We start from the raw sequence: 26897 nt of genomic DNA, 5'->3' as shown, positions 1-26897 counted from the left end.
AATAAAAGACTTTCCACTCCCTGTTTCTTTCTCTCTTATACACACACACACAGAGAGAGAGACAGAGACAGAGAGAGAGGGAGAGGGAGAGAGAGGGAGGGAGGGAGATGGAATACATTGTGTATGGAGAACCTTCATTTTAAAATTTCCCTTGGCCACTAGCCAAAACCTCAGAAACCCCATTAAGGCTATTAGATAAATTATATCTCTTCCTTTGTGAGATGAGTAAATTTCAGTTATCACAGTAAGAGATAATAAATTGGAATTGGAGGTGTCTTGGGATGCTCATGGAATTGGAGGTGTCTTGGGATGCTCATCCTGCAATATTAGGTTTTAAGCCAAGAACATAGAAAGTGCTCACATTTCCCTTGTTGTCTTTCACACCAGAAAAACAGTGGGTGGCATTCTAATCTAAGTGTGGTGTGCCAAGGATGGGATGATGGCGATCCTGGTAGCCCAAGGTAGAAGGACTCTGTGTTGTGGTCTGCCAGCAGCATGTGGAGCTGGCAATGGAGTCGGACAATGATGAGGCTGAGGAAGAGAGTGGGCCAGTCCTGGAGGCTGAGGAAGACCCAGATGAGGGCTTTGCATCTAAGGCTGAGGTGGGGCCAGGGCCATCAGGGAGTGGGGTGCGGACTCCAGAGCCTCCAGAGACTGACAGTGGTGGGGCAGAGGAACAGGAGGAGCCTGTTCCTAATGCATGCATGAGAAAATCTGCCAGAAGGCAAGAGCAGCTCAAGCAAAGAGGACGACTTGGGAGTAGGGCCAAGAGATGATTAGGCCCTTCCATAAGGTTTAAAACAGACCAACAACGATGTTTGGGCTTTGCCGGAAAAAAATGTCGGTAGCTTCGTCTTCTTGCATTTATTTTTTGTATTGGTGACTTCTGAACATTTGCCAAGAAAGGCTTTTGGCAGTTTACCTAATTGGACCAAAGTTTGTGATAGGACTGAGGAATTTGTGTTGGGAGGAATTTACTTTAATTTAGTTGAACAATGCTGAGAATGAAGTAATTCTCAGCTGTTCGAATAAAGTTTGTTCGTTTTTTCACTGACTGAACATTTGCCAATGTCACAACACTCTGTTGAATTACTGGTTTTATTGAAAGTCAGCCTTACCTCTAAAACTGTTTTTATGTGCTACATCTGACATAGTGTTATCATAGCCCATATAAATCACCTGGAGAATAATGTCCTCCTCACTGAAGATAATGGACTGTAATCCACTATACAGTTCAGTGTAGGTTGGTAGAGAGATGTTTTTCAACTTCCCAATCTAGGATTGAAAGAGAGACTTTGGCCCAAAGTCACTACTAAGCCTATGGAGGCAGGAATTAAATCTGGGCCTTCCTATTCCTAGTCCAGCATCTTAACTACTACACCACACTGGATCCACTAACTACATATACGCGTTCTTGTGTGCACATGCATGTATGGTGATCACAGCACATGGAGGCAATGACATAAACATTTATAACACTGTGACTAAAGTAGGTTTGGCCAGTGTTGCAAAAAAATTAAAATTAATTCTGGAACTTTGTTAGATATTATGCAATGCATTATATTATATATTCATTTAACCTTACTCAATCTGGGCCCACTATTTTTTCAAAGTAGAGAGGGACTGGATGGATTTTTCAATTTTGCATTTGAAGGATTTTGTTACATTTTTATCTTTGTGCATTCTTGGAGAAATAGGAAGCCTAGAATTTTTGGGCAGTTTCCCAAGCCGACCCTTGTTAATATTCTCCCTTAGAATAATGGAGTTGGAACAATGCAAGAAGTCATGCAAGCCAACTCACTGCTTCCCAGATGTCAGAAACAAGCTATTCTGAAAGTTGATTAGGATTTTAAAAAAAGTTTAATCAAATATATGACTTTGTATTTTTATCTTTGATTTTAGCTCTGCTATACAAAACAATATAAAATGGCATAGAGAAAATCTGCACCATCTTCTTCCTGACCTCATTCCCCATATTTCAGTCCCTGCCAGACAACAAAAAAGATAATGGCAGTTAATAGCACTTAGACTTGCACAAAACTTCACAGAGTTTTATACCTCTCTAAGCTGTTTTACAGAGTCAGCATATTGCCCCCAACAATCTGGGTCTTCATTTTACTGATCATGGAATGATGGAAGGCTGAGTCAACCTTGAGCCAGTCAGAATTGAACTCCTAGAGTGAGCAGTGAGTTAGTCCTGCAGTATTGCATTCTAACGACTGCGCCACCACGGCACTAAATCTTGATATTAGATGCATTTGCCTTGGAGTCACAAGTTGTTCTTAAACTATTTTTGCTTTGGGTCTACCAGCCATGATGCCCAAATGATACCAAAACAACAGTGATCCCAAAACAGCCTACATGTGAAGGGATACCATCATGCAAATCTATTGTGCAAGTATTTGCAAGGATGTGCAAATACTCCACATGTGCAAGGATGATCATGACTAAGCCTGACCTTGTCCCTCCCACTGTAAATGCACAGCCAATAAAATGTAACTATATGAAGCATGAGTTTAACTTTTGGCACCAATTATGCCAACATAATTGGTGGAGATAAACATGGCTGAAGGTTGCTCTAAATCAGGGCTGTCAAACTCCCAGCCCATGGGCCAGGTGTGTCATGTGCTGGCCATGCTCACACCTGGTTTAGTGAAGGGGGGAAAAGTCCCGATACATCACATTATGCCATGAGTTTGACACCCCTTCTCTAAATAGTCATCTTTTCTATACACAAACATTTTGACATGAAAATCAAGGCCTAAGACATATTTTGCAATGGAAGCCTTCAAAAATCATCTAGACATTTAATCTACCTCTTCTGTATTCTTTTAGAACAAAACTGCTTGAAAGCAGAGACTTGTGGGAAGAAAATTGCTTTATAAAAGCTACTGTAGTACTTTTGCTACCATTAAGAGACGATGGCAAGGTTACGATGGCAAATGGATACTAATTATATAGTAAGAGTCACATAAAATACTCTGTAGGCTTGGTGATGTAATTAAGAGCAGTGTTAAAAGAGCAAGTAGTTGAATGAGGAAAAATCGACTTGGAAAGTAAAAAATGTAGAACTCAATTTTTTAAAAATGCTTTGGAGGTAACACTCAGAATGGTGTTAAGGAGGGCAATACATTCACTCCAGCCTGCATGCTGGGAATATTTTTGGCTCTGAAAGTGTTTCTGACCCATTTCTTTAATTATAGAGAGAGACCATCTGTAGTTCCCCAGTGATATAGGTGACACTATAAATATCAGAGGCACTTTCTTTTATTAGATTATATTTCTCCTTGTAAATGAGAGGCAGTGCTAAAGTTGGGAGTAAGGAAGCCCTGCTAACTAGCCCTGTTTTCAGAAGAAGAGTAAGATGGTAGTACCTTCAAAGAGAGTTTGCTGCTTACATTTAACACCACTGATTTAGTTGTAAACTAAGATGTTATTCAGGAGAAACACACAAACTCTCTTTATCCTATACATACCTGAATCTAAACATCAGATATGAAAAATATATTCATGAGTAGGTGGATGGCAAGAAAAGAATTGCTTGGCCTTTTCTCCTCCTGACATTTGTCTGCTTCAACATGTCTCTTCCAAGCTGTGTTCCTCCCTATGGAAGGGGGACACGGTGACAATATATAGTTTCTCCTGCAAGGGGAAAGCAGCTCATTGAGAGACGCTTTTAAGTAGGAAAAATGGCAGAAAGGGAAAGGATCAAAGACTTCTTTGTTCTCTGCCTCCAAGGTTCTTTTTGGCTGAAAGAAAAATGCACACACAACAAAACCCAAGTCAGACTTTTTTTTTTTTTTTTTGCACAAGGGCTGTCTGAAGCTTTGATTTGAAGATTGGATTTAAGGTGATTTGATTGACACTCCAAATCAAAATGACTTGCAGCATTGGATCAAGAATTCACACTGAATTGTCAAATCAGGTTGGATACTTTAAAATTATTATTAATAATAATAATAATAATAATAATGATGATGATGATGATGATGATGATGATGATGATGATGATGATGATAATACTGAACTGATTTTCTGAAGCCAAGCAATTCAGTTCAAATGGTCCAGTTCTCCTGGTATACTGGTCTTTGGGACAATGGACAGTCGCTGCAAGGACTAAATCCAGAGGGGAATTCTGCTCAAGCAAATTACTTTCTTAAACGATCTGCATGCCTGTTTTCTATTCAAGATTGTGACTGCAAGAACTTCCATTTAATCTTAAAAATTTACCTCTATTCTTCTCTTCTCTTTTCTCTTCCCTCCCTATCCTTTTTTTCTTTCACATTATGGTTTTTAGATTGCTTATTCCCATGATGAGTAATGGAGTCTGCTGCTGCTTCATTTGGATAATTTACTTTCCCTGAGATGAAGTGGAAGATGAAGTGGAAGATGATCCTGCAACAGCCATCTTGGCAAATGGACAACTGTTCCTTCTTTAACAAGTGAAAAAAAAAATCTATGCTGGTCCAGTGGGGTCAGCAATAGTACAGATGAGTTGGGGGAAACCTAAGCTTTCTCAGAGATTTCTTGCCATTTTGCCAAGTCCTGCATCAAAGAGGGAAAGACTAGCTACAGAAGGTCTTCTCTGAGCTTCTATTTCAGTTCAGATAGCCAAAACACAGCTATTCTCCCCTTCTGGACTTGTGTACCAAAAACTGATTGAATGGAGGTAAGTGAATCTAAGGTTAATTTGGGGTATTTAAAGGTCATTAGGAGATGCTAGAGTTTTAAACAATCCCCTTAAGAGTTTTTGTGCAAATGAAGCTTTAGAGTGAAGGTTTTTCCACCGAAACTGACTTGCCTTGTTTTAATGAGTGTATGCAAATGATTCCCAGGATCTTTTGTAAATATGCTAATAAGAATAATATTGCAACAGTAATAATGATAGTTGGGACATAGAATATAGAAAAAGAACTAAAGCAAGGCACATCTGGAAATAAATGCAGCAAAGGTTAATATACTTTTTGAAACTTGATTTTATTATTGGTTGCTTTAGTCAATAGGATGTATTGATTGCAGCTATTGGCAATTGCTAATAAATGATGACAAGAAATGGCAGAAACTCCTTATTTGCTATAAGGCATTTTGTTTTCTTTTTTAATGTAATAGTTCTTGGAATTAGAAATGTTTCCGTGACATTTCAAATAATAATGAATGTAATTCCTCAACAAAACATTTTTTCCTACACTTTGGCAAGGGACCAATCAGATTCTCTCAGAGTTTGAACAGTGTTTTAATCATACCTCTTATTAAATAATCAGATGAAAGCAAACATTCGCTGTGGCCTATTCCAAAAATAAATGTTCCTAAATGCCAATAAACATCAGATGAAAAGGAAAAATATGTCTCACTTATCCAGTCTCATGCTAAGCCTGAGCTATTAAAAAATTGCCAATAATGCTGCAATCTTTTGGTGCTCAGATCTTTGTCCCTGCATCTGTTGTAGATGCTTTTATTTTAACAATACATTTTAATTTTGTGGTAGGGGATTTGGGTGGGTACAGCCTGCTTTTATGGTCACAGGCAGCAAAACTATTGCAATTCCAAAACACCTTTAAAAAATGCAGTTGTTTGTCATTTCTGGATCTGGAGGTGCTCTTTTGCCAAGCAAGATATTACTCAGTTATACTGCTAATTGAACATGATTTCCTCCAGAGATTCATCCTCCAAACCAGAAAATAATACACGACTCTTTCATGTGTGTGTCCAGGCTGACTGGGCTGCTCTGAAGGCAGATAAAGGGAAAAAAATATGTGTTAGATTGACCTCCCACATGGATGACGGTCAAAGATTCTTGTGCAGTTTCCTCAGCTACAAGATCTGCTTTGTGACCCTTAATGCTAGCCTGTGTGACTGCTGCATTAGTGGGAATGATGCAATCCATCTGTGTTGTGAGCCACCTTGGTTTAGTGAACTGTTGTCTTTTTTTTTTTTTGTAATCATTGTTCATATGTTATTTTTGTCCCTTATCCTGATCTTTCTCTGGGTAGTGACTCTTCAGGTGACATTTATTTATTTATTTATTTTATTTTATTAAATTTTTATACTGCCCTTCTCCCGAAGGACTCAGGGCGGTGTACAGCCGAAATAAAATACAGAGTATATACAATTAAAAGAGATTAAAATAAACTATTACTAAATGGCCGGTAATTAAAAGATTTAAAAATTTAAAATATTACTAAAACCCCAATTTAAAATCCACTATTTATGCCAGTCCTGCTTGAATGAATAAATATGTTTTTAGCTCACGACGAAAGGTCCGAAGATCAGGCACTTGACGTAAGCCAGGGGGGAGTTCGTTCCAGAGCGCCGGTGCCCCCACAGAGAAGGCCCTACTCCTGGGGGCCGCCAGCCGACATTGTTTGGCGGACGGCACCCTGAGAAGGCCCTCTCTGTGGGAGCGTACGGGTCGATGGGAGGCATAAGGTAACAGCAGGCGGTCTCGTAAGTACCCGGGTCCTAAGCCATGGAGCGCTTTAAAGGTGGTAACCAGGATCTTGAAGCGTACCCGAAAGATTACAGGAAGCCAGTGCAGACTACGGAGCAGTGGTGTTACATGGGAGCCACGAGCAGCTCCCATTACCACTCGCGCAGCTGCATTCTGGACTAACTGCAGCCTCCGGGTGCACCTCAAGGGCAGCCCCATGTAGAGAGCATTGCAATAATCCAGCTGAGACGTAACCAGAGCGTGAGTGACTGTGCATAAGGCATCCCGGTCAAGGAAGGGACGCAACTGGCGAACCAAGCGAACTTGGTAAAAGGCCCTCCTGGTGACGGCCGCCAGATGTTCATCAAAGGACAGCCGACCATCCAGGAGGACGCCCAAGTTGCGAACCACCTCCTTTGGGGCCACTAACTCGCCCCCAACAGTCAGCTGCAGGAGCAGCTGACTGTACCGGGGTGCCGGCATCCACAGCCACTCCGTCTTGGAGGGATTGAGCTTGAGTCTGTTTCTCCCCATCCAGACCCGTACGGCTTCCAGGCACCGGGACAGCACTTCGACCGCTTCGTTGGGGTGGTCCGGGGTGGAAAAGTACAGCTGAGTATCATCAGCGTACAGATAATAACTCACCCCGAAACCACTGATGGCCTCACCCAGCGGCTTCATATAGATGTTGAACAGGGTAGGCGAGAGAATTGACTCCTGAGGTACCCCACAAGTGAGGCCCCTCGAGGACGACCTCTGCCCCCCTGTCAACACCGTCTGCGACCGGTCAGAGAGATAGGAGGAGAACCACTGATAAACAGTGCCTCCCACTCCCAATCCCTCCAACCGGCGCAGCAGGATACCATGGTCGATGGTATCAAAAGCTGCTGAGAGATCTAATAGGACCAAGGCAGAGGAACAACCCCTGTCCCTGTCCCTCCAGAGGTCATCCACCAACGCGACCAAAGCCGTCTCCGTGCTGTAACCGGGTCGGAAGCCAGACTGGAACGGGTCTAGATAGACAGCTTCCTCCAGGTGCCGGGGAAGCTGCCACGCAACCACACTCTCTACAACCTTCGCTAAAAAGCGAAGGTTGGAGACTGGACGATAATTTCCCAAAATAGCTGGGTCCAGGGAAGGCTTCTTCAGGAGAGGTCTCACCACCGCCTCCTTCAAGGCGGCGGGGAAAACCCCTTCAACCAAAGAAGCATTTATAATCCCCTGGAGCCAGCCTCGTGTCACTTCCTGAGCAGCCAGTACTAACCAGGAAGGACACGGGTCCAGTAAACACGTAGTTGCATGCAACCTCCCCAGCAACCTGTCCACGTCCTCGAGAGCCACAGAATCAAACTCATCCCAAATAACCTCAACAAGATGAGTCTCTGCCACCTTGGCTGAATCATCGCAATCATGGTCCAAGCCATCATGAAGCTGAACGATTTTATCGTATAGATAACCGTTAAACTCCTCGGCTTTATGCAGGGGGTCATCCCGTCCCTCCTGTTGAAGGAGGGAATGGGTCACCCGAAACAGGGTGGCCGGGCGGTTATCTGCCGATGCAATGAGGGTGGAAATGTAGGAACGCTTCGCCTCCCTCATTGCCACTAGGTAGGTCCTAGTAAAGGACCTCACTAGTGTCCGATCAGCCTTGGAACGGCTGGACCTCCAAACACTCTCTAGGCGTCTTCTCCGGCGTTTCATCTCTCTCAGCTCCCCGGAGAACCAGGGAGCCAATTGAGATCTACGCCAGGTCAGAGGCCGCAAAGGCACGACACGGTCCAAAGCCCCAGCCGCGGCCTGTTCCCAAGCCGCAACCAGTTCTTCAGTCGTGCCATGGGTAAGATCCTCAGGAAATGGCCCAAGCTCCGTTAGCTACAGTTGGTGACGGACAAGGGTAGAAGATTTAACCTATTTCTAGTCCATATCACATTCAGGTATTTTGTTTCCAGTGTTATTCTGATAATGTTTTAAAATGTATAAATAAGTAAGTATTTCACAGACTACATAGGCCTGTGAGCTTAGAACCATGCATTGCAAAAATCAGAATGAATCATTATCTGGGACATATGCTCTGACAACAGTTTTAAATTATTTTATTAATCTCTATTGCAAGGATCACCTTCTTTGGGCATCACTAGTACAGGATTTTATATTTTCCACGTAGCACAATAAGACATGTATCTCCATATTCATCAGTATTTACATTTGCCAGAATTAGAAAATTGGAGAGGTCTAAATGCTTTCCAAGTAAGTCAATACAATAAATTGATTTTGAACTTTGGCAAAGTGAGTTTACTCATCAGTGATCAGTACCCTCAGGTGTGCTGCAAATGCTTACAGGGCGGCTTACAGTGTATAAGGCAATAGTCTCATTCTATTTGTATATTTACAAAGTCAACTTATTGCCCCCCCTGTAAGCCGCCCTGAGTCTTCGGAGAAGGGCGGGATATAAATGTAAAAATAATAATAATAATAAAAAAAGCCTCTTTCTTGCTTGCTTCCCATGAAAAATTGGTATAGCATGGGGCAATGCATAGATGAGATTCTATTAGGAAGGGACAGGCCACTGATAAATGTGGATAAGAGGTTTTAAACAGTAAAATAATTAATTTGCAAAGATTAAATTTCAGTCAAGTCAGATCCACTTTGGGTTTCCTTTTCCATCCCATTCTCATTTAATTTTAAGTCATTAAACCAATATGGGAGAATTGGTTGCTAAACTTTTATATTATATAAAAGGCCTTCAATAGCTGTTTTTAGATATGCAAATTATTAGCTCAAATGACTATATGTGTCTTACATCAAAATCGTGAGTTTTCAGCTATCACCAATGGACCCTCAAAGAACACAAAAAGGGCCTTTTAAGACTGTCATAAGTCAGATGTATCCCATTTTCCTCCTCTTGAAAGCCCAAATTCCTATATAATTTTCCAAACATTTCTGCTAACTGAACGACCTGCTGGTGCCAAATGAATATAGTTACATTCCTAGAGGACATTTGGCTATGTTGACTGTCTGCCACTGGATCAACTTGCTGGGGTTGATGAGAACTGAAGTGCAGCATGTCTGAAAGACACCAGATTGGAAAATCATGTTCTATCAGAATCCAGCTTCTCTTTCTAAAACTTAAATCTATTTTCCTGAGTGGTGTTGAGAAAGTTGCTATTCCTTGATTCTTGCATGTAAATGTAGGAATAGCACCCAAGGGAGATGCTAATTTTCAACTCCTTTGACCGCATCACTTCCCACAGCAGATTTATATCTGCTTTTCACATTATCTGAGAATAATCCTGTTTCCCTTAATGTAATCAGTTACTCCTCTAACTCTGCTGACTTATTTTTAGTCTTTCAATGTCACAGATGTTTTTGACATTATGATGATGACAGGATGTGCCATTTCCCAACTGAAGCTCATTTATTTCAGTCATGAGTACATCCATGTCTATCACTGAAATATTAAACTGTAGCAAGGGCTGAGTATGGTGTAGCTTGCTTGACTAATAATTTCCAAATGACATCCCCAAACACAGAAGGGTCCATAGGGGTAGTCAAGGAGAGCAAATGACAAAATCAGCTTTGTGTCATCATGATGTGAAGCGTTACTGCTTTGGAATGTGGTCCGGACTTCCTTCAGTTTGCTAGCTTTGATTTTTATGACCACCCATCTTACCTAAATAAATGACAGTGGACAATAGTTTAAAAAATCTAATAAAATCAGTATACAAACATATAAAACATCAATAACCACTTTCAAACAAACAAAATGTAGTCAATGGATGAAGTCTGTCCTTGTGCCCGGCTTAACAAAACCATTGTAAAAGCTCCCCACTCTTATGGGACCCCCACAGCAGAAGAGCAGGGTAGAGTTTCTCAATCTTGGCCACTAGAAGATACATGGCTGGTGAATTCTGAGAGTTGAAAATCACAGACCTTCAAGTGATCAGGGTTGAAGAACTCTGCTTCAGGGTTTTCCTAAAGGCTGGTTTAAGTTCTAGGGGAATGTTCCAAATGACAGGCACACGTATAGTCAAGGCTATGGTTTTCCCATTGCAATGTATGGCTGTGAAAGTTGGACCTTAAGAAAGGGTGAGCGCCAAAGAATCGGGGCCTTTGAACTCTGGTGCTGGAGAAGACTCCTGCGAGTCCCTTGGACTGCAAGGTGAACAAAAAAGTCAGTCCTAGAGGAGATCAACCCTGACTGCTCTTTAGAAGGCCAGATCCTGAAGATGAAACTGAAATACTTTGGCCACCTAATGAGAAGGAAGGACTCACTGGAGAAGAGCCTAATGCTGGGAAAGATTGAGGGCAAAAGAAGAAGGGGACGGCAGAGAATGAGGTGGCTGGATGGAGTCACTGAAGCAGTAGGCATGAGCTTAAATGGACTCCAGAGGATGGTAGAGGACAGGAAGGCTTGGAGGAACGTTGTCCATGGAGTTGCGATGGATCGGACATGATTTCGCAACTAACAACAAAAATGGCAGAAAAGAGTCACTTCCTACATTTGCCAAATGATCCACAGTAGACAAGATCCATAATGTGCCATTCCTGTTGTTCCTGATGAAATGGGTAGAGGTAGATGTAACTGGAGAGCTGGTTCCTCAAACTGGAGATTTGGTTCCTCAAATAAATTGGTCCAAGGTTCTCCAGGTTCACATTAGAGAGATGCAGAATGTCTGTATAGAGCTAATGCTATGATGTGAAACAGACAACATAGCCCACAGAGAATTATCACACCTCATACCATTGCCTGACTTCCAGCAAGAGCAGCTGCTACCATGTTTTCTTGTGATGACAATCCTGTGTGGAAGCTGAATTTCATGTAGGTAGCTCATTGTGTGGGAAATCAAGTGTTGTGTTATGTTATAGTTATGTACTACTGAACTTCAGTTCATGCACAAACTTTACTCAAGATGTAAATGCAAACAAAAATGTGTTAAGCTTATGTATGTGTGTACTGTCTATGCAAACCTTATGGCAAACCTTTTTGCTGTCACATGCCAAAAGTGGGGGGAGCATGATGGGGTTGTGCATGTGTGTGCCCACACCCATAATTCAATGCGCCCCATGCATGCGCATGCTTCCCCGCTTTTGTCACGCAATCGCATGGTGGGCCCAGTAGATCAATTTTTCACCGTCCCCAGGCTCCCCAGGCTTTCTTTGAGCCTGGGGAGGGTGAAACGGCCTTCCCTACTCCCCCCGGAGGCTCTCCGGAGGCTGTAATCTGCCTGTTTCCTGACTTCTGGTGGGCCCAGAAGGCCTGAAAATCAGCTGGCCAGCACGCGCATGCATTGCCGAAGCTAACCTATGACAACGCTCGCATGCCCACCGATATGGCTCCTTGTGCCACCTGGGGTATGCATGCCATAGGTTCACCATCAGGGCTCTATGCTCTTGGGTGATGAAAGTGAGGATGCCTTAACACCTGCAATGTGTTTGTGCTCAAAGGTATTCTGAAAGTTCTGCAATCAACAAAAGAGCATATAGTGAGTACATATGTACAAACCTAAATTCATCAAGGTACTCTTGTTACTTCCCCACTCCAACCCCCTCCCCTCATTTCCCCTCCAAGTTCTATGCTAATGGCTTCCAATAGCTTTGGTCTAGTTGGGTTTTTTGGAGTTATGAAGTAATAGTGACTTTTTTGATTGGCTTGCTAAATTCATTTATCATTGCATTATGGGGATTGCATTCATTTGGGCCCTTTAACTTTTCGGAGACAAAATGCATGCAGAATGAATGCTATACCATGCACTTTGCTGCAAAGGAAGAATTGAACTTGATTAGAGAACTTTTGATGCTGAGGAATAATATGTGCATGAGTCATAATTGCTTGTTTATTCTGCTAAATCAGTATATTGTACTTTTAGTGTATCAGTATTGTCAGCCAGGAATAAAGAAATGTATCTATTTTCCTTGGTGGGAACTTTTTCCCTTCCCTTCCCTTCCCTTCCCTTCCCTTCCCTTCCCTTCCCTTCCCTTCCCTTCCCCCTACCCTACCCTACCCGCCCTACCCTACCCTACCCTCCACCCAATCCAGCAGGCAGTAACTGCAGTTCTTGATTTGGGGCATATTTCAGTTTTTGCAAACAGAGATCAAAGGAGAAAAAAATCCATGCAAAACATGAGACATAGATGAAGCTTTGACCTCTTGGGGGAAGGGACACAATCCATATCAGTGAGGGCAAGGTTAGGTTTAAGTGTTAATAACATAGGTCTAGAAGATGATTAGTTTAAATATAATCTTCAAAATAACTATTAACGGATTGAATAGAATTTAATATTTTCTATCAGGACATTATGCTCTGGAGGTAATTTATCTGGAAAGGGTATATTTTGTATGAGAGATCAATTGCCCAGAACCAACCTATTAGTAATCTCCCTCCTCATAGCCTTTTCAATTAGTATACTTAGTATGAGCCATGGTGGCACTGTGATTAGAGTGCAGTACTATACATAACCACATAAGCTACTTCTGCTGCTTGCCTGCTGCCTGCAATTTGGCAGTTCAAATCTCACCAGGCTCAAGGCTGACTCAGCCTTCCATCCTTCCAAGGTGGGTAAAATGAGAACCCAAATTGTTGGGGGCAATATGCTGACTGTGTAAACCGCTTAAGAGAGGGCTGTAAAGCACTGTAAAACAGTATATAAGTCTAAGTGCTATTGCTATTGCTACTTCCAGAATGCTAGGGCTACAAAGCTGGGCTACAAAAATTCAAATAACCACTAGATGGAAATGTTAAAGGTTGGGAGGAGCTGTAACTCTTTGCTGCAATCTAGTGGCCATTGGGAATTCTGGCACTTAAAAAACTTTTTCTGAATCTCCATTGATTCCCACGGTCAAAACATGTGAAACTGTTTCAAATGTTATCACATGCTTTTTAAATCTGATCAGGTTGAATGCGGTCAACAGAACTTTTGGGATAGAATGCTTTGTTTTAAACTCAAACTAAAATACATTTTTAATTTACATATCTAGTCTCTGTCTGTCTCTTTCTCTCCCTGTGTCTTTGTTTGTTGCATGCACTGATTTTCTACCAAGCTATAATTAAGCTGGAATGCCTGCTCTGCCACTCCACATAAGGTGATGAGTTTGGCTTCATTGTGCTGATTTTGTAAGCTGTCTACTTTTGGCTTTGAAAAGTGTTTTCTGTCTTAAACAGGACACAACCTACAACAATAACATGAAAGAGCAGACTAAAGAAATGATTCAACTGTTAAAGACAGTGCCACATACATGTCTCTATTCTGCATCTATTGTTTGGCAATGGCACAAAGAAAAATAAAACAAGTTTCCAGAAACCAGTACTGACCTGTAAAAATCTTGTTCAATCACACACAGACACAACACAGACACACACATAGAACAAGCAGATTTTAAAATTGCTTCTTTTTTCACTGCCCTTGTAGGTTTCTGTTTCTCTTCTCTTCTCTTCTCTTCTCTTCTCTTCTCTTCTCTTCTCTTCTCTTCTCTTCTCTTCTCTTCTCTTCTCTTCTCTTCCCTTCCCTTCCCTTCCCTTCCCTTCTCTTCTTGCCCTTTCCCCTGCTTTTTCAAAGTGCATTCATTGAACTCCTGGCAATTAGTGTAATTGAAATTTATTGACAATGTGGCAGTCTTCTAAAGCTTCATTGTTCTGAGTGCTTAGTGCATAGGATCATTGAAGAGTGCCATGGCTGTGTCAAACGGCGCATAGCTTGCTCAATTATATCAATGGACCAGTGACTGCCAAAGGTTCCTTTGGGGGTATGAATGTTACTTAGTGATAAGAGCCTCTAGAAACAGAATCCCTGGGCCCCATCTCTAGTGGGAGATGGAAATGAAATATGTATTTCTCTGCTGTGGAAAATTAATGTAATTGGCTCTCTTAAAAAGCTTTGACAAGTTGACCTGTTTGAAATCCGAGAAGGGTTTCTGCTGCAGTATCACATTATCTCCAACATAAACCCACTATTCTGAAAGGGAAAATGGGGGAGGGGGGGAGAATAAATGGAATTTGGATAGTAATGTTAAACTTTAGTGGCAGGGTCCACATTAGTACATGCTTCCTCCCTCCTCCCCATCTAGTGGCCTTGTCAAGTTTCTGAACGAATTCTTTAAGAAATCTTTCCCTTTCACATTATTATAGTTATCACTGCAATTATCTGTTTTCCTTTTATAAATGAACTAAAGGAATAAAGGACGTTTTTGGGCATAGGATTTTTGTGCATCTGTTACTTTTCCCCCGAAATGGATGCAGTACAACCCTCTTTTTAAAACATTTTCTGCACAGAAATCCCATTTACTACAAGAGCATCAGTCTATTCAACAAGTGATTCAGCTGAAACTCGCTCATCTAACACAAACGTCATGAGCATCTTTCTCTGAAAACACACCAGTCATCCTGAATTATAAATTAATACATTACTAAAATTGTGGATTTGGAAGTGATCACAAAGATGATCCTTTGAAAATGTGCAGGAAAGCCAATTAAACCATCCTTGAGTGAAAGCCATAAGAGATGAGAAACTCATACCTTCTATAGTAGACTGTCTACCATTATATAGATCTTACCATCAAGAAGTTCTTTTTAATGGGTGATTTGAATCTAAGTTTCTAGAAGTATACTATACTAGCAACTGCAGTTATTGGGAATATCTTCTGAAAGTGTCTTACTGGCAGTAAGCTAGACATTAGAGATACACCTGAAGTTTTTGTTAAAACCTGTCATATACTGTAATTCTGGAACTGTGATCTTCCATAGCAAATGTCCCTCTCACCTAGATGTTTTCTTCTGTTTTCTGGGTTGCAGTTCCACAGCCAGGGATGCTCCTGGTTATAGTTCTACAGCATGGCTGATGTGTACCCCCGCATTTGCAATCCTCTAGCCCAGTAGAGGATTTACCCAGTAGAGGATTTTCATTGACCTTTGCTACCAGTTCACAAATGTGAATGAGCATGCCACCTCTGCGTATGGGCAGACCTTCTACGCATGCAGAGAGCATCGTGATAACGTCCCGGCGGGTGGGCAGAGCCTCTCGCCACCGCTATTGGTTCTCCCAAACCGGGTAGAACTGGTAGAATCCCACCACTGCTCCAGCCTCAACTTCCTGTTCCCCAGTGTTCCTTCTCCTCCATATTTGCCAACAAAATGGGCAGCAAATAAGTAATTTTTAGCAGCCATAATTTTCACTTTCTTCAAAATGCACCTATTTTCTACAGAGAAAAAAAGAACATGTCATAAAACATTGATGAAAAAGTTTTATGAAAAATACATAAAATACAGTAAAAGGTAAAAAAAAAAGTTAAAGAGATGAAGGATTGAAAATGTCAGCCTTAATCCTTTACAACACCATGTTGTCTTGAGAGCCTTGGAGCTGTTTTTTAAAGGTATAGTTTCAGCAACAAATTTTACCCATCATTTTTTCCACACATTTATTTATTTTTTATTTATTTATTTTGTCACAACATCATACAAAAAGATTATATAGTATATACACATATAAACATATATAGGAAGAAGAAAAGAAAAACAATAGGACAGGAACGGTAGGCACGTTTGTGCGCTTATGCACGCCCCTTATGGTCCTCTTAGGAATGGGGTGAGGTCAATAGTAGAAAGTTTTTGGTTAAAGCTGTTAGGATTATGGGAAGAGACCACAGAGTCAGGTAAAGTATTCCAAGCACTGATGATTCTGTTGCAGAAGTCATATTTTCTGCAATCTAGATTAAAGCGGTTTACATTAAGTTTAAATCTATTGGTTGCCCTTGTATTATTGCAATTAAAGCTGAAGTAGTCTTTGACAGGAAGGACATTACAATAGATGATTCTGTGAGTTAAACTTAGGTCTTGTCGAAGGCGACGGAGTTCCAAGTTTTCTAAGCCTAGGATTTCAAGTCTGGTGGGATAAGGTATTTTGTTGTTTTCAGAGGAATGGAGAACTCTTCTTGTAAAATATTTCTGGACACGTTCAATTGTATTGATGTCAGAGATGTGGTGAGGGTTCCAAACAGGTGAGCTGTATTCTAGAATTGGTCTAGCAAATGTTTTATATGCTCTGGTTAGTAGTGTGGTGTTTTGGAAAAGAAGCTGCAAAATTAGGTTTACAACTCTTAGAGCTTTTTGCTATGTAGTTGCAGTGGGCTTTGGCACTTAGATCATTTGACATGAAAACTCCAAGGTCTTTAACGGGATGGGGTCGTCTGTAAGGTAATGTCCATCTAGTATGTACTTAGTTTTAGAGTTCTTTTTCCTATATGTAAGACTGAGCATTTGCTGGTTGAAATTTGAGCTGCCAATTTTAGACCAAGCGGTTAGATGGTCAAGGTCGTTTTGAATGATAGAAGTGTTGTCTGTGGTGTTAAATAGTTTGACATCGTCAGCAAAGAGAACACAATTACTTGAGATATGGTCACAAAGATCATTAATGTATAGAATAAAGAGTGTTGGTCCAAGGACGCTGCCTTGAGGAACGCCACTCTTGACAGGAACAGGATTTGATAAAGCATTGCCAATTTTGACCACTTGTTGTCTGTTAGACAGAAAAGCAGATATCCATTTGTGGAGGGGTCCTGAGATGCCATAGGATGTTAGTTTAAGGAGAAGTTTATCGTGTACTACTGAGTCAAAAGCTTTGCAGAAGTCTATGTAGATTGCATCTATTGATTTGCCTTGATCTAGATTTGAAGTCCATATGTTTTTGCAGTGGAGAAGTTGTAAGTTACATGATAACTTTTTCCTGAAACCAAATTGTTTGTTGGAGAGTAGGTTGTTAGTTTCTAAGTGTGAGGTAATGGATTGATTGATGATAGATTCCATGACTTTGCAGGTGACGAGCAAAGGGAGATCGGTCTGTAGTTTTCGACTAAGCTGGGGTCTCCTTTTTTGAAGATGGGGATGACTGTGGCTAGTGACCAAAGTTTGGGAAGAGAACTGGTAGTGAAAGCTTTATCAAAGATAATACTTAGGGGTTCAGCTATATTAATGGAAAGTTTTTTTAAGAAATATGCACATAGACCATCAGGTCCAATAGAAAGCGATGGTTTTAAGTTGTGAAGAGCTTTACCAACGTTGTCTTCTGTGAAATCTATATGAGTTAAATCATCATAGTCATTGCTGGTTCGTTTGTGGAATGTTGGATATGTGTTATCGGAGTTAACAAAAACTGAGCCAAAGAAAATGTTGAAGAGGTTTGCTTTGACTGTTTCGTCATTGCATTCTTTGTTGTTAGAATCTTTTAGTGGTGGGATGGATCTTGAATCTTTAAGTTTACTGTTGACAAAATTATAAAAGGCACGATTGGAATTTGTGCGTAGAAGGTTTTCTTCTTGCTTGGTGTGGTAATTTGTGCATTCAGTTTTAATTTGGTTGCATATGTTTCTGTAACGGTTTCTGAAGTTTGTAACATAGCCTTTTTTGTTTCTTTTCCAGAGGGATTTTTTTTTTGATTGAAGCTTTTTTATTGATATGGGTAGTTTGTTTTTCTTGGACATGGTAGTCATTCGTGGTACATATAATTTAATGACTCTATTGATTTCAAGTAGGAAGATTCTATAGAGGTCATCAGCGGTTATGCAGGTTGCAAACAGATTTTGCCAGTTCAGAAGTGAAAGATCGTTGTTTATAAGGTCGTAATTGGCTTTCTTGAAGTTGTAGTTGGGAGTTCTGGTGTTATGACGAATTAAGTATGGACGTATATTGAGACGAAAATCAATCATGCAGTGGTCACTGTTTGAAAAAGGTTCTTTAATTTGTATACCGTAAATTTGTATACATGTATCTGTTGATGAGATTTACATCATATCCTTTAATAAGCTGCCAGGAAGGATTTACAAAAGGTTAAAAACAACAATAAAATAAATAGAAAGTTCTTCAGAAATAAGAAATATACATTTTTTAGGACTTATCATTAGAAACTGTTCACAAAAGGAAAAAGAAACTGTGTTTTTAAAGGGGATTGACAGGAAGGTGGAATATAATATAACTGCAGGCTCTGAGTCAAAATAATAATAGAGACAAGACCAAAGGAATGAGCATTATTTTCATCATTATAAAATATAGAAATTCCTGACAAATATTTAGATATTGCAAGAACAGTAGGGAGAAGAAAGGTTTTCTGGCATTTGCATGGAGGGCAAGTAGCTGTCTTTCAACATAATCACATAAATCAACATGGAGAATTTTACCTATCAAGAAATCCTCAACTGTCAGAAGAGATAGTTAAAATCTATTTTGCTTTTTAAAAACATCAGGTTAGTTTGTTCAAAGCCCTTTGTAATGACTGTTGATTAGCACACATGTTTGATATCACGATTAAGTATAATGGTTGTGACACTGCAGGGGATACAATTTTGAAGTAGAGCTGTATGGAGTAGGGCACAGCAATTTCAATTTAGGGATTAGGTGCATAATACTTTCCAAGTTCTGTTTTACTTTCAGTTTACTTATATTTATTTATCAAAAGTATATGCTACCAACTTCATTCTGACTTGTAGCATCTTACATCAGCTAATATCTCAACAAATATCTATCAGTATAAAACAATAAAACATCCACAGTAAATATAAAACATTAAAATGTGTAAAAATTTCACATTTCATAATATTCTACTGTACTGACATAATATATTATTAATTATTATCTTAGTAATGTATTAGTAATATATTACTAATGAGGACTGCAATAATCTTATGCAACTCATATAAAGTGACCAGATTTCAGCGATGGCAAAGTGGGACACCATTGACCGGGGGGGGTGGGGGGGCTGCACAAGCGCGCTGGGTCTCGCCACCTGGCGAAGGAGGAGGAGTGGCTGCTACACTGCTTCTCGGCTCTTCCAGGCAGGCTCGGCTCGGCTCTCGGCTCTTCCAGGCACCTTCTCGGCTCTTCTAGGCAGCCTCCGGCGGGCGAAGTCAAGCAGCGTCTCTCCTCCCACCTTCAGACACAGACTCCATTCACTCCCATTCTGAAAATGGGAGGCAGCAATGCAAGAGGAGGAGGAGGCGGAGGCGGGCGGAGGAGAGACGCTGCTTGACATCTGTAACACCCACTCCCCCGCCTCCGCCTCCTCCTCTTCCTCTTGTGTTGCCGCTTCCCATTTTCAGAATGGGAGTGAATGGAGTCTGCGTCTGAAGGTGGGATTATTTTTTAATTTTTTTTAAAAAATCGGGACTTTTTTTAAATGCCACGGGACGCGGGACAAATTATTAAAAAGCGGGACTGTCCCGCCAAAAGCAGGACATCTGGTCACCTTAAACTCATATTTAAACTAAGCAAGAGCAAAACAAAGCAAAACATTCAGCTGTCAAAGGCCCTCTGGAATAATTCAGCTTTTAGTCCTTTCCAAATTTAATAATCAAATTTAAATTTTGTGTAATCAAATTTAATTCAGACAATAGTATTAATGGAAAATAGGAGGAGGGTTTTTCTTGAAAAGATTTAAATAGTTTTATAAGATCCATGTCAACTGACCATAAGACAGGCAAAAAAAGTCTGAATAATGGATGTTGTAGTACCTGGAGACAGCAGAAAAGAAGAGAAAGAACTGGAGAAGATAACAATGCAAAGGCTTGCAATTAGAAATAGAATGGCTGTGGTGAAAGAAAGCAAAGGCGATACCAATAGTAAAAGGTGCCTTGGATGCGACATCTAGAGCACCACTTGAATATCATCAGCCTTGACAAAATCACCATTGGTCAATTGCAAAAGGCAGCTTTACTCAGAACGGCTTACATCTTATGATGATACCATTCACACTATTTGACAGATCTTCCTATCCCAGGTCCTTGGGAAGGACTTGATAGGTGGACAAAAATGTTTATCAGCTTTGTTTTATTGTTTTTTATTTATTTATCAACTAGTTTTATTGTAAGTTTTTGTGGGTTTGTGGATTTTTTTGAGAACTTCTTGGGAACTCAGTGATAATCATTTTAAAGGCTCAGTCCTCATAGAACTACATTATTTTTAAGTGGAAAAATTTCCAGCTTCATTTCAAAACTAGATACATGTTTGAACTTGCTCTTTATTTCCATGATTCCAGCTCTCCAAACATCACGCTCATCTATAATTGTAAACAAAATTATTGCGTGGCCTTATTGCAGAAATGCCCACAGATGCTCTACATATGAACAGCTTGCAAGTATTGAGCACTCTATTATAAACATTCCATCAGCACTCATGAGACTGACATAAGTCTCTTGATTCAAAATGCATTTTTATAGGGAATCAATTATTTTAAGTGTTCTTCCCATGGATTCTCTTGGTAAAAGATTTTAAACTCATTCATAAAATATTAATGTCACACTGTATGAGGTGTCCTTTCCACTGAAGTGGTCTGACATGAGAAACAGAAGACTCGGATATCTTTATTGGGGGGAAAGTGCCAACAATTAATCTATTTTTTCAACATTAGGCAATAACTTTATTAGGACCAGTTATATGTCCATAAAAAACTGGTTCAGCTTAGATAAAGCAACTGGAAACATCTTAAAATAAGGGTGGATTGCTTACAGAGTGCCTGTGCAACTTGTTTAATATGTGTATGAAAACTGTATTTTGTGCCTGTAATTTGGAAGAATGCCATTATAGCTCCAATATACTAAGAAAATGATATCATGAATTGGATAGAAATTTATAGTGGTATTACTTTGTTAAGTGTGCCTAAAATGGTATTTGGCAGAATTCTGATAGAAGGATATGAAGTTTGTGACAGTGAGAAAACATGGGGAAAAGATACAAGTTTATACTGAGTGCAAACATACAGATGAGATTTTCGCAAAACTCTGAGAAATGCTTGAATATGAAGAAGAAAGTTTATTGTTAATATGAAGGCATATGATAAAGTGAATTAGCTGGAATTTTGGAACATTATGTGTGAATACCAGTTGACGTTTGGCTGCTGAATGCAACAAGAGCAGTGCAGGCAATTCTCAACTTATGACCACAACTGAGCTGAAAATTTCTGTTGTTAAGTGAAACATTTGTTAAGTGAGTCTTGCCACATTTAATAAGATAAGTTAATAACCCGGTTGTTAAGTGAATCTGGCTTCCCCATTGACTTTGCTTGTGAGAAGGTCAAAAAAGATGATCATGTGAGCTTGGGACACAGCAATGGTCATAGATATGAATAAGTTGCCAAGTGCCTGAGTTTTGATCACATCACCACGGGGAGGTTGCAAAAGTTGTAACTGTGAAAAACGGTCATAAGCCACATTTTTCAGGGCCGTTGTAACTTTAAACGGTCACTAAATGAAATGTTGTAACTTGAGGACTACTGGTACTTTTTTATTAAAATTAATATATTGAAGACTAAAGAAGCTTCCAAGGTAGGAAAGACTGAGTGAATGGATATAATTTATAAATAAGTTGTGAGAAAGGTTGAAAAGCAAAAGTGAGTGAATGTTAGAGTCAAGATTGTTTGCAAAAATAGAAAGATAAGGAAAGATATAGTGAATGATGTAGTCTAAACAAGATTTAGTAAGATTCTCTCTTTTCTCATCCCATACATTTAATTTATTTTCCTTACTGCTGTTCTTAAACATAGTACCCCTGACTATATTTAGGTCAAGGAAGAAGTAAAAAGGAAGAACTATCATATAAGATGCAGCTTTCCCCCCCTAAAAGGGGGTGAAAATTTAGGTTTGTCTTATACATCGAATGTAGCCCCTCCCACCCACTGGCCCCCACCCTTTGGCTTCTGCCTCCCAGCAGTTTACCTCCTTGCAGCAAGCAGCAAGAAGAAACAGCCTGTTTCAGCTTCAGCACAACCTAATTAGCACAAGTTGATTGTCCCTTGGATTGGCCTCCTGACCCTCAGCTGTTTCAGGCTACAGGGATTGCCATTGCCTATTGCTGCACGGGCCTCTGCTGCTTGCTGCAAGGAGGTAAATTGCTGGCAGCAGATTTTTTTTTCCTTGTGCTAATCAAGCTATGCTGAAAACGAAAATGAAAGTAAAGCAGGCTATTTGCTGTTTGCTGCAATGAGGCAAAATTGCTGGGAGGCAGAGGCAGAGGCAGATTTCTTTTTCTTGTTTTCCTCACCAAAAAAGGTAGGTGCATCTTATACTTTGAAAAATACGGTATGTCTTTCTTGTTTTTCTTAAGTAAAATGTAGCGCTTTAAAAAGTAAAAAGAATTATTTCTGTGGTTGGGAGAGAGAAAATGATAGAAATAAATGATTAGAAGAAAAATTTCTACCAAGTTCCTTGCATTCCTCCCATGAAATACTGTGATTGGACAAAAGATAAGATCACAACAAATACTTTGTCTTCAGAGCCAATCTGCCAGTCAGTGAAGCCAATAATCTTATCCCTCTGACTTGGTATTTTCTTACCATGGTATCTGTAAATAGGTGTTGAAGATTACAAAACGTGATCTAGCCAAAAGGAAATATAGTAATGAACGTCATTGCAATCTCCCATAATTCAAGAACCACTGCTTCTAAATGGGCAGATTATTCAGTGGTGAAACTGGGTTTACATGGGTGGAGATATTTGCTAATTTATATACAAAATCTATATTGCATGTGTGTATATGTATATTCCACCCCCAAAACTGTTGTGTTATTATACTAATAATTATTCTGTTCCATTTTCATTTGATAGTGTAGCATCAGGTACAGTAGTCCTCAACTTACAACCACAACTGAGCCCAAAATTTCTGTTGTTAAGTGAGACATTTGTTAAGTGAGTTTTGCCCCATTTTACAAACTTTCTTGTCACAGCTGTAAAATGAATCACTGCGGTTGATAAGTTAGTAACACAGTTGTTAAGTGAAACTAGCTTCCCATTGTCTTTGCTTGTCAGAAGGGGATCACATGACTCCAGGACACAGTAATGGTCATAAATATGAACCAGTGGCCAAGCATCTGAATTTTGATCACATGATCATGGGGATGCTGTAAAGGTTGTAACTGTGAAAAATGGTCATAAGTCACATTTTTTAGAGTCATTGTAACTTTGAACAGTCACTAAACAAACTGTTGTAAGTCGAGGACTTGGGGGGTTGCTATTCTGTTGTTAATTCATTCACATGCCTATCAGCTGACATTATTCTCAAATTAAGTTTAATTTATTGAATTCTAAGCAGTTTCTTTAAAAATCTTTACTATCAAAACCCCCTTAATTACAGAATGATTGTCACAATTTTTTTTTATTTATTTACATTTATATCCCGCCCTTCTCCGAAGACTCAGGGCGGCTTACAGTGTATAAGGCAATAGTCTCATTCTATTTGTATATTTACAAAGTCAACTTATTGCCCCCCCAACAATCTGGGTCCTCATTTTACCTACCTTATAAAGGATGGAAGGCTGAGTCAACCTTGGGCCGGGCTCGAACCTGCAGTAATTGCAGGCTGCTGTGTTTTAATAACAGGCTTCTTACAGCCTGAGCTACCACGGCCACAATGCTGATCCATGTTTCTTGTTCCATTTTTTTTTCAGGTATAGATATTATTTCTCCCCCCCCCCTCCGATTGTTAACTATTAATTTCCTCGCTCCTATATTTTCCCTTCTCTCTTTACAGATATTCTTAGCTTTTTTTCTCAGATCCATCCAGTCGCCTGGGCTTATCCAAATTAAGGGAATTCAGGGTCATAAAAAGGGAGGTTTTTTAAAAATTTTTTAGAAAGAAGTGTCTAGTTAATCCATTTCTGCCTTAGTAGGTACAAGACATTTAACATTTTATCACACAAATATTCTTGTGTTTATTATTCGGATAAAAATACAATTTTTTCTTACTTTTCAATAAAACGTTTATTTAAATGATTTGTATGGTATATAATTATAATTTGTATGATATATAATATATGGGTAGCATACAAGGTTAGAGCAACCATTTAACAATTCAAAACGTTAATGTCCAAGGTCGAAAACAACAATAACTTCTTACATCCGCCAATACCTACTCGATTAGTAGACAAAAGTGCCAAATCCAGTCTAAATATCTGGTTGTCTGTGCAGCAAACCACAGCAGTCCCATTATATACACATAGATATGGACAAGCCTCTGCATTAACTGGCAAAACTTGTCTCACTCACGCTGTGGACAAGTCCTTACAATGCAATCTTATTTGTTGCAAACTAGCTGTTTTTTTAGGCGTACGTATTTAAAGATCAATATATTTTCATTTTTGGATTAATGTAATTTGATGAACATTTCATCTGAACAGATTATAGCTAGTCTTAAATACTGTGATTTGAAACAAATAAATTTATGGCTAGTTAAAATAAGTTTTATTTTAAAATTTGGTCAACACTAAACTAAGTTTAATCTAAAAATGAAACAGAAGCTTTTAGTCAGTTCCTCTCCTTCACAGTGCTATGGAACTGGCTAGTGGCTTGTCGTAGATTGTCATTATGCTAAACTATGATACCACTTTAGAAGTAATATGTCCTCTAGAGATTGGTTTAATTATTGAATATGGTTTCATCCTATGAATTACAGACTCTTTCTTTTTTCTCCTGCAGAAGTTTGGAAACCTAGCTTTAGGCTAATGCATTGAATCAAACCAGTGTAACTCTCTGATATTATATAATTCCTCTCAAGAGATAAATTTGGCACAGCTAAATATTGTATATTCAAGCATTAAGGAGAGTGATATATGAAAGGACACTCAGCTGCACAAAAGGGTATTTCCAGTAGCCTGATATTGTGAAATGACTGACAATTCCTTCTGTACAAAAGTGAAGATTGGAATCTGATCTGATTCTCCAATCCTTAAACAGCTTCTGTAGCGGCCTTCTAATTTAGAAAAGAACTATTCTGAAATAAATGGTCTGAAGATTGTTGCCTAAGTGATTGAAACACCATCATCTTTCTCAAGGGAGAGCCAATTGATAGACGAGAGGAGCTGTAGCTTAAAGCCTCATATGTTACCCATGTTAGACGAAATCTCACCAAGACAGAATTAACAGGCCTTTACATTAAGTAGTTCTTTCAGGTTAATGTGCTGCATTATTCCCAAATGATATGACCAAAACATTCTGTCATTTTTTTTTTTTGGGGAAGGATAATAGAAGACAAAGAGCTCCAATGCTTGGTTATTTTTTCCTCCAAAAGCATAAGGAATAAATAACTTGGTCTATTATAACTACGGACCCATCCTTACAAACATTATTAGGTTCTAAACAATGTGAAAGGCATTTTAAACAGAACTCGTTTAACAATAATGCATATTATGTACTTTATATCAATTACCATTATTTTGAACGTTTTTATGAGAAAAGATGAGCACCTTCAAAGTGAATTAAAATACATTCAGATGTCATTGATTTCAGAGGGAGGCATTTAAGCATATGCTTAATGTTCGCAGTTGAATAAAATAAGATTTCAATGTGCTTAAACTGCAATACTATGTATGTGTATCTGAGAGAAACCAACTGGGCTTACCTCTCTGAATAAACATTAGTCTTCTGTTTTTGTTTTGTTTTGTTGACTTAAGAGGTGGACACAAATGGTCTTTGAAAATCCCTAGAATATTTATGAGCAAAGAAATTATATGGACAACTTTCCCCCACTCCTCATCCTCCAGGGAAAGAATATTTTTTTCTGTTTTTCAAGAGTGGGACTTTCCCCATAATAGTGACAAAGTGCTGCTATTGGGGGAAAAAAATCATGGGAGGAGATGTTTTGTAATATATCTCCAGACTCTAGCATTAAACGGAAATGTAGGAAGCCAGAAAGACAGCAGCTTGCCGAAGAGATTGTTATACAACAAACAGTCTTGCTTTTACTTTTTGGGCCGTTCCATAACTAAGAAAGTACAAGAATCCCAGGCTCCACCCATGAAAAGTTAACTGAAATTCCCTCCCATCCAACTGAATGAGAACTAGCAAGAAAAAAAATATATAGGATAATTTCTTTCCTTGCATTGAGTCTGTCTGTCTGTCTCTCTCCCTCAGCAGTTGTCCAATACTTCAGAAGAGACTTCTCAAAATGTAATTGAAACAAGTTGCACTAAACATAGCACCGACTGAGACTGGAAATCTTTGAGCTATTTGGAACATTTACAGTAATTTGGTGCAAAGCAGACACAGCGTGAATACATTTAGATTTATTTCTTTAACTATCGCCTTTAAAGCTAATCTGAAAGTACAAAGAACACAATAAAAAGTGTACATAGACTCAGCAATCCCACACCCACTTCCAAAACCATATAGAAATTCTCCAGGTTGTACAGTGTGAGAGATGGTAAAGATTTATGGTGTCTCTCCCATTGCTATGAAACCACAGCTCAGAGCCCCAGAAAAGAAGGGCACAGATGAGGCTATGAGACTGTTCATGTGAAGATTTAACACTATCTGCAGCATGGTCCTATGTAGCACACAGGGCAAGGTGTTAGTTTTGCCATGTAGCACAGCCGTTATGCAGCAGAAGCTCGGAAACTGGCGTTCTCAACATGTTCTTACAATTCGGTTTGGGGTTTGTTTTTTTGTTTTTCATTTCAAAGCTGCACCAAAGCGAGATCCTCACTGGGTTAGTGGCTCCTTTCTCTG

Source organism: Ahaetulla prasina, chromosome 3 (assembly GCF_028640845.1).
Source record: "Ahaetulla prasina isolate Xishuangbanna chromosome 3, ASM2864084v1, whole genome shotgun sequence".
In the NCBI taxonomy this organism is placed as follows: domain Eukaryota; kingdom Metazoa; phylum Chordata; class Lepidosauria; order Squamata; family Colubridae; genus Ahaetulla; species Ahaetulla prasina.
The sequence above is the reverse complement of the archived record's forward strand: the minus strand, read 5'-3'. Positions refer to the sequence as shown.